Consider the following 6,572-nt stretch of genomic DNA (forward strand, 5'->3'; position numbering starts at 1 on the left):
CTTCTATTGGTTTCTATCAGGGTCTTCTATTGGTTTCTATCAGGGTCTTCAATTGGTTTCTATCAGGGTCTTCTATTGGTTTCTATCAGGGTCTTCTATTGGTTTCTATCAGGGTCTTCTATTGGTTTCTATCAGGGTCTTCTATTGGTTTCTATCAGGGTCTTCTATTGGTTTCTATCAGGGTCTTCTATTGGTTTCTATCAGGGCCTTCTATTGGTTTCTATCAGGGTCTTCTATTGGTTTCTATCAGGGTCTTCTATTGGTTTCTATCAGGGTCTTCTATTGGTTTCTATCAGGGTCTTCTATTGGTTTCTATCAGGGTCTTCTATGGTTTCTATCAGGGTCTTCTATTGGTTTCTATCAGGGTCTTCTATTGGTTTCTATCAGGGTCTTCTATTGGTTTCTATCAGGGTCTTCTATTGGTTTCTATCAGGGCCTTCCATTGGTTTCTATCAGGGTCTTCTATTGGTTTCTATCAGGGTCTTCTATTGGTTTCTATCAGGGTCTTCTATTGGTTTCTATCAGGGATTCTATCAGAACGTACAGCGTTAGGCGACTTCATGTGCTTCATATAAAACCGTTCAAAATACATCAGAGCAGAAACAAAAGTCTAAGAAATAGAGATTACAATGAATCAAGAGAGATGATGACTTTTGAAAATGCCTCCCTGGTGCTTCATAATATTAATTTAGAATGAAGTTTTAAACATTTTAATATGATTGATGTGATGTTTTACATAGTAATGTCTTCCCCGTTGGTACGTAATCATTAATGTCTTCATATAGTTGAGGATATTTGTTGTGGAGTTCCGTTATCTTTAATCATCTACTTAACCCGCTCCCAGCAGCCAATCAGGGGGAGGTTGGGGGTTATGGGTAATGGTGGGTGAAAGGGGTGGGATTGAACCCGCTCCCAGCAGCCAATCAGGGGGAGGTTGGGGGTTATGGGTAATGGTGGGTTAAGGGGGGGTCGGGGGGGGGTATATTAGATTCATATTATTGACTTATTCACTTGCACAGAAAACCTTACATTTGGGTGAAGAAAGACAACAGGAGCACCTACAGAAGAATGATGAAATACTGTACAAGGGAGACGTTCATTTAACTGAAAACACAGACATGAAAAACTCATTAAACTCTTTCTTTGTAGAGTTTAGAGTCATTTATCCTAACATACAATGAAATGGGCATGTCATGTTGGTTCTATCGCAATGTGTTATGTTTGTATCTTTAGTCAATCATTAATGAATGTAGGCCTGCTATGAAGCCGACCTTTGAAGCGGCTGGCCTTCAGCCAGCATCATGAAGGAGTTCAGCTCAGAGGTTTGAAGTCTCCTCAGTTGACCTGCAGCCTCCCACAGGAGGACAGGACACCTGGACGCTTTCATCTTTTCATACCACAACACCAACAACCCAAAACATAAGGTAAAGTATTTTAAACTTCATATGAATATGTGTGTTTGTGTGTGTGTGTGTGTGTGTGTGTGTGTGTGTGTGTGTGTGTGTGTGTGTATGTGTGTGTGTTTAAACCTATATCGAAGATTATATATTATATATATATTATATATATTATATATTATTATATTATTATATTATAATTTGTTTCTATTGGATCTTAAATTTGGTCATTTTTCTGGGCTATTGCAAATATGTTGGAAACCATTTGGTATAATTAGTTAGAGCCAGCCATTCTCCATCATGTATTGCTAGCTAACTAGTTGTTGTTGTTTAACGCACCAGAAATGCTCGGACGACCACCAGTCAACTTGTTCAGTTTTTATGGTAGAGGCATGACGCATGAGGTGGGCGGGGCTGAGCCACTCTATGGTTGGCTCCCGAGCGCCCCCTGGTGGCCACTCTGGTGTACAGCAGCGTGAGGCCAAGTTAGAAACCACCTCTCAGTGTGTGTCTGCTGCTGGCTCACCTTCCCTCCACAGGTCCTGATAGAACCGTCTTACTCACCTTAATGAACGCTGAGTGACCGTAGGAAAACAACATGTTGTGTTTGTGTAGGACTACAGGTCTCCGGTCTACTATGGATGAGGAGAGAGAGGAGGGGGGTCCTACCTCTAAGACCACTCTGTCTGGGGAACATGGCCGCCAGAGCAAAGCTAAGAGGTAAGAAGAGGATCTCTCACTGTCTGTGACTGTTGTCCATCTCAGAGCTCAGCAGTGATACATCATGACACCATCTTTAGTTTTTTTTTAGAGTAAAAGCTGTGTGTGTGTGTGTGTGTGTGTGTGTGTGTGTGTGTGTGTGTGTGTTGAAGCCCAGAGCAGCAGCAGAGAGCAGACTCCCCTGGACCCAGCTGTGTCTCCATGAAGAGTGACCGCTCTATGGGTATACCTGATGACTTTAAAGATGGACGCCCCTCCAGAGAGGAGAGGTAGGAGTTTCAAACAGACGATGAAACAGACCACTTGCAGTGTGTGTGCTCGTGCACACACAATAGCGCCTGAAAGCAGGACCGATTCCTTCCAGAATAGTCTTGTTGTAAATACTGGACATTTGGTGATGGTTCACATTCTTAGTTTGCTGAGCCTCACAAATTATTTTGATGATATTACAAATAGACGGCTTTGAATGTCGAGCTGTGAAGCGCTTTTCCTGCTGGTGTTTATGTTGTGTTTGTGTAGGACTACAGGTCTCCGGTCTACTATGGATGAGGAGAGAGAGGAGGGGGGTCCTACCTCTAAGACCACTCTGTCTGGGGAACATGGCCACCAGAGCAAAGCTAAGAGGTAAGAAGAGGATCTCTCACTGTCTGTGACTGTTGTCCATCTCAGATGTCAGACTAATAAAGGTGTCACGATTTATCACTGCTGAGTGGCTAAGAATTCTCAGTAATGGGAATAACATGTGAAGAGAAGTCTGATCAGGATGATTCAGGTTAAAACCCTAAATCATGTGTACTGGACCGGTCCAAGCTAGATGGAGCAGGTTGTTAGACCCCTTGATTGTTGGAGGGGCCACCAGATGCTAAATGGTAAATGGACTGCGTTAATACAGCGCTTTGCTAACCAGTGGTCACTCAGAGCGCTTTACAATTATTGCCAACATTCACCCGTTCATACATTCATTCATACGTCAACGACATGCAAGGCCACAACCAGCTCGTGGAGAGCAGTTAGGGTGGGCCGTCTTGCCCAGGGACACCGCGACACTCTAGGAGGAGCCAGGGTCTCTCTACCTCCTCAGCTACTGCACCAGAACGTTGCTACACTAGGTCAGTGGTTCTCAAATGGGGGTACGTGAAGGCACTCCAGGGGAGAGATTTTAAAATATACATATATTTAAAAAGTAGCATCCATGCAGAAATCCTTTAAAAATAATTATTGAATAGATATTTCAGGAAAATATATAAGATATAAGTTCATAAAATTAATTTTATATTCAGTAGGCTATTCGATTTCATTATCCTTAAAACCCAGAGTCTCCCCCATACCAGGATGGTTCGACCCAACCTGTCATATGCCACCTGGCATCACCTGTCAATCACTTGGATCAACGATGGAGTCGTGGTTGAAGCGTAGCAGCAATTCTTTTGAAAACACGGAGGGACAAGTGGCAAAGAAGGCCAAACCAAAAATGCTTTGCGCTGGTTAGGGGGTACTTGGCTGAAAAATATTTCACAGGGGGTACATCACTGAAAAAAGGTTGAGAACTACTGCACTAGGTCATATCTTCTGGGAGAGAACAATGTTCCAATGTTCTGGAAGGCTGTTTCTACCCTCCAGAACCATCCTGGGTCAGGAGAGTCCCTCCTCCACTGGACTGTATACATCAGAGGACCCCTCCACACTTTACCATCTAGCAGCCCAGTAGCAGGTTGATGAGCCACTGGTCATGTTGGGATGTAAACTAAAGTCAGGGGGTGGAGGGCTGGGTCTGCAGCCCAGACTCTACATGGAACTCTTCCTTAGGCCAGCTGGCCTCCTGAGAACCTTCCTCTACTAGAACGCTCCATGGAGGGGAGAGGAGAACCTATTTACACATGAACACACAGCCAGAAGGACGGTTCCAGCTCATGAACCCATTATATCCAGCGTTTAGCTTTAGATATGACTACTTCATGCCCTAAACTACTTTTATTGTATCTCTACAATGTAATAACTTGAAAAGCAATAAATCATTTGAATCTAAAAATATCTAGAAGAGTCCAGCAGGAGAGAGCAGACTCCCCTGGACCCAGCTGTGTCTCCATGAAGAGTGACTGGTCTATGGAGCAACCTGCTAGGTTTGGAGACGGAAATCAGTCTACTGAGCCAAGGTAAGGATCTGTCAGATTATTAAATACATCAGACAAACATCCTGAGTCCTGAATCACAAATGGTTGTTGTTGTTTATCTAGAAGAGAACGGCTTAGTTTGTTTAACCCAGTGGCTCACAAACTGTATGATCTCTTCTCCTTTGACATGAAGGTCTTAAACAAGGAGATCCGTTATCAGCCTTTCTTGTTAAGATCGCTGGCTGTAGCTATCTGTAAGGATCACAATGTAGCAGGTTTGAAGATAGAGGGGGCCACATGAAGCTAACTCAAATAGTACAGACACAGGGTTTCACAAGTAAACAAAGGGTTTATTGAAAACCTATCCCGCTTGAAATAGGTCAGGGGTTTACCATCAGGGTGAGCCTGGGCCAAAATAACGTGAGACTTACCTTCAAAAATAAGGTAAGTCTTACCAAAAATAATCTAACAGCTCAAAGGAAATACAGTAGGTAAGCCTAGCTCCCTAGCTCAACCAAAACAGGAGAAAATGTGGCACCAATGAAAGGCCACTGGCCCTAGCAGCTTCCTACAGACCGGGCCAAAGCTTAAACCAACCTTTAACCCAGAAGGCCAAACAAGGCAACAGGTAGAAACACAGAATGCAGCAGAATAAGTGACCAACGGCCACAGGGGCAGCAAGGCACAGACAGTTAACAAAACACAGCTAACAGCAGGGACACAAGAGCGCCTGGGAGCATCAGGCACCAGCTTGATAGAGCGTTAGAGAGGCCCCAGGTGGAACCCACGAGGCCTTCAGCAGGTGGCTCGGCCCTTGCCTAAACTACCTCCATTCACAGGCAGGGTTCTGGTTAAACCCTAAACTACCTCCATTCACAGGCAGGGTTCTGGTTAAACCCTAAACTACCTCCATTCACAGGCAGGGTTCTGGTTAACCCCTAAACTACCTCCATTCACAGGCAGGGTTCTGGTTAAACCCTAAACTACCTCCATTCACAGGCAGGGTTCTGGTTAAACCCTAAACTACCTCCATTCACAGGCAGGGTTCTGGTTAAACCCTAAACTACCTCCATTCACAGGCAGGGTTCTGGTTAAACCCTAAACTACCTCCATTCACAGGCAGGGTTCTGGTTAAACCCTAAACTACCTCCATTCACAGGCAGGGTTCTGGTTCAACCCTAAACTACCTCCATTAACAGGCAGGGTTCTGGTTAAACCCTAAACTACCTCCATTCACAGGCAGGGTTCTGGTTCAACCCTAAACTACCTCCATTCACAGGCAGGGTTCTGGTTCAACTATGGAAGAACATTACTACCATTCTTTAAAAAAAATGTAAAGCCATTGAATTCATAAAACTGAAATATTATATTTTGAAAACAGGTAATCTGAATTAATTTGTTTTGAAATCTGACTTTAAATTAACAAAAGTGCAATGTTTACTAATTCAGATGCAAAAATTGTATTTGCACATATTCAAAATAAGATATTCATTACTCATATTCAACTGGTCAAAAAACTAACAAGAAAGTTCAAGCCATAAAATGTAAAGCTGCAGTAGCAGGGCATACCAAGGACAGGCCTAATCAATGGAGGCTGCCATCCAGGATCCTAAACTAAAGTCAGGGGGTGGAGGGCTGGGTCTGCAGCCCAGACTCTACATGGAACTCTTCCTTAGGCCAGCTGGCCTCCTGAGAACCTTCCTCTACTAGAACGCTCCATGGAGGGGAGAGGAGAACCTATTTACACATGAACACACAGCCAGAAGCACGGTTCCAGCTCATGAACCCATTATATCCAGCGTTTAGCTTTAGATATGACTACTTTATGCCCTAAACTACTTTTATTGTATCTCTACAATGTAATAACTTGAAAAGCAATAAATCATTTGAATCTAAAAATATCTAGAAGAGTCCAGCAGGAGAGAGCAGACTCCCCTGGAGCCAGCTGTGTCTCCATGAAGAGTGACTGCTCTATGGAACAACCTGCAAGGTTTGGAGATGGACATCAGCCTACTGAGCCAAGGTAAGGATCTGTCAGATTATTAAATACATCAGACAAACATCCTGAGTCCTGAATCACAGATGGTTGTTGTTGTTTATCTAGAAGAGAACGGCTTAGTTTGTCTACAGCTTTTAAAAACATTGGATTCAACCAAACATTCACTAACCCAGTGGCTCACAAACTGTATGATCTCTTCTCCTTTGACATGAAGAAGGTCTTAAACAAGGAGATCCGTTATAAGCCTTTCTTGTTAAGATCGCTGGCTGTAGCTATCTGTAAGGATCACAATGTATGTATTCAAGTGGGCGATGGAACAAGAGTGAATGTTATTTGCAGATGATC

This window comes from Micromesistius poutassou (genome assembly GCF_964030765.1).
Source record: "Micromesistius poutassou genome assembly, chromosome: 1".
Lineage (NCBI taxonomy): Eukaryota > Metazoa > Chordata > Actinopteri > Gadiformes > Gadidae > Micromesistius > Micromesistius poutassou.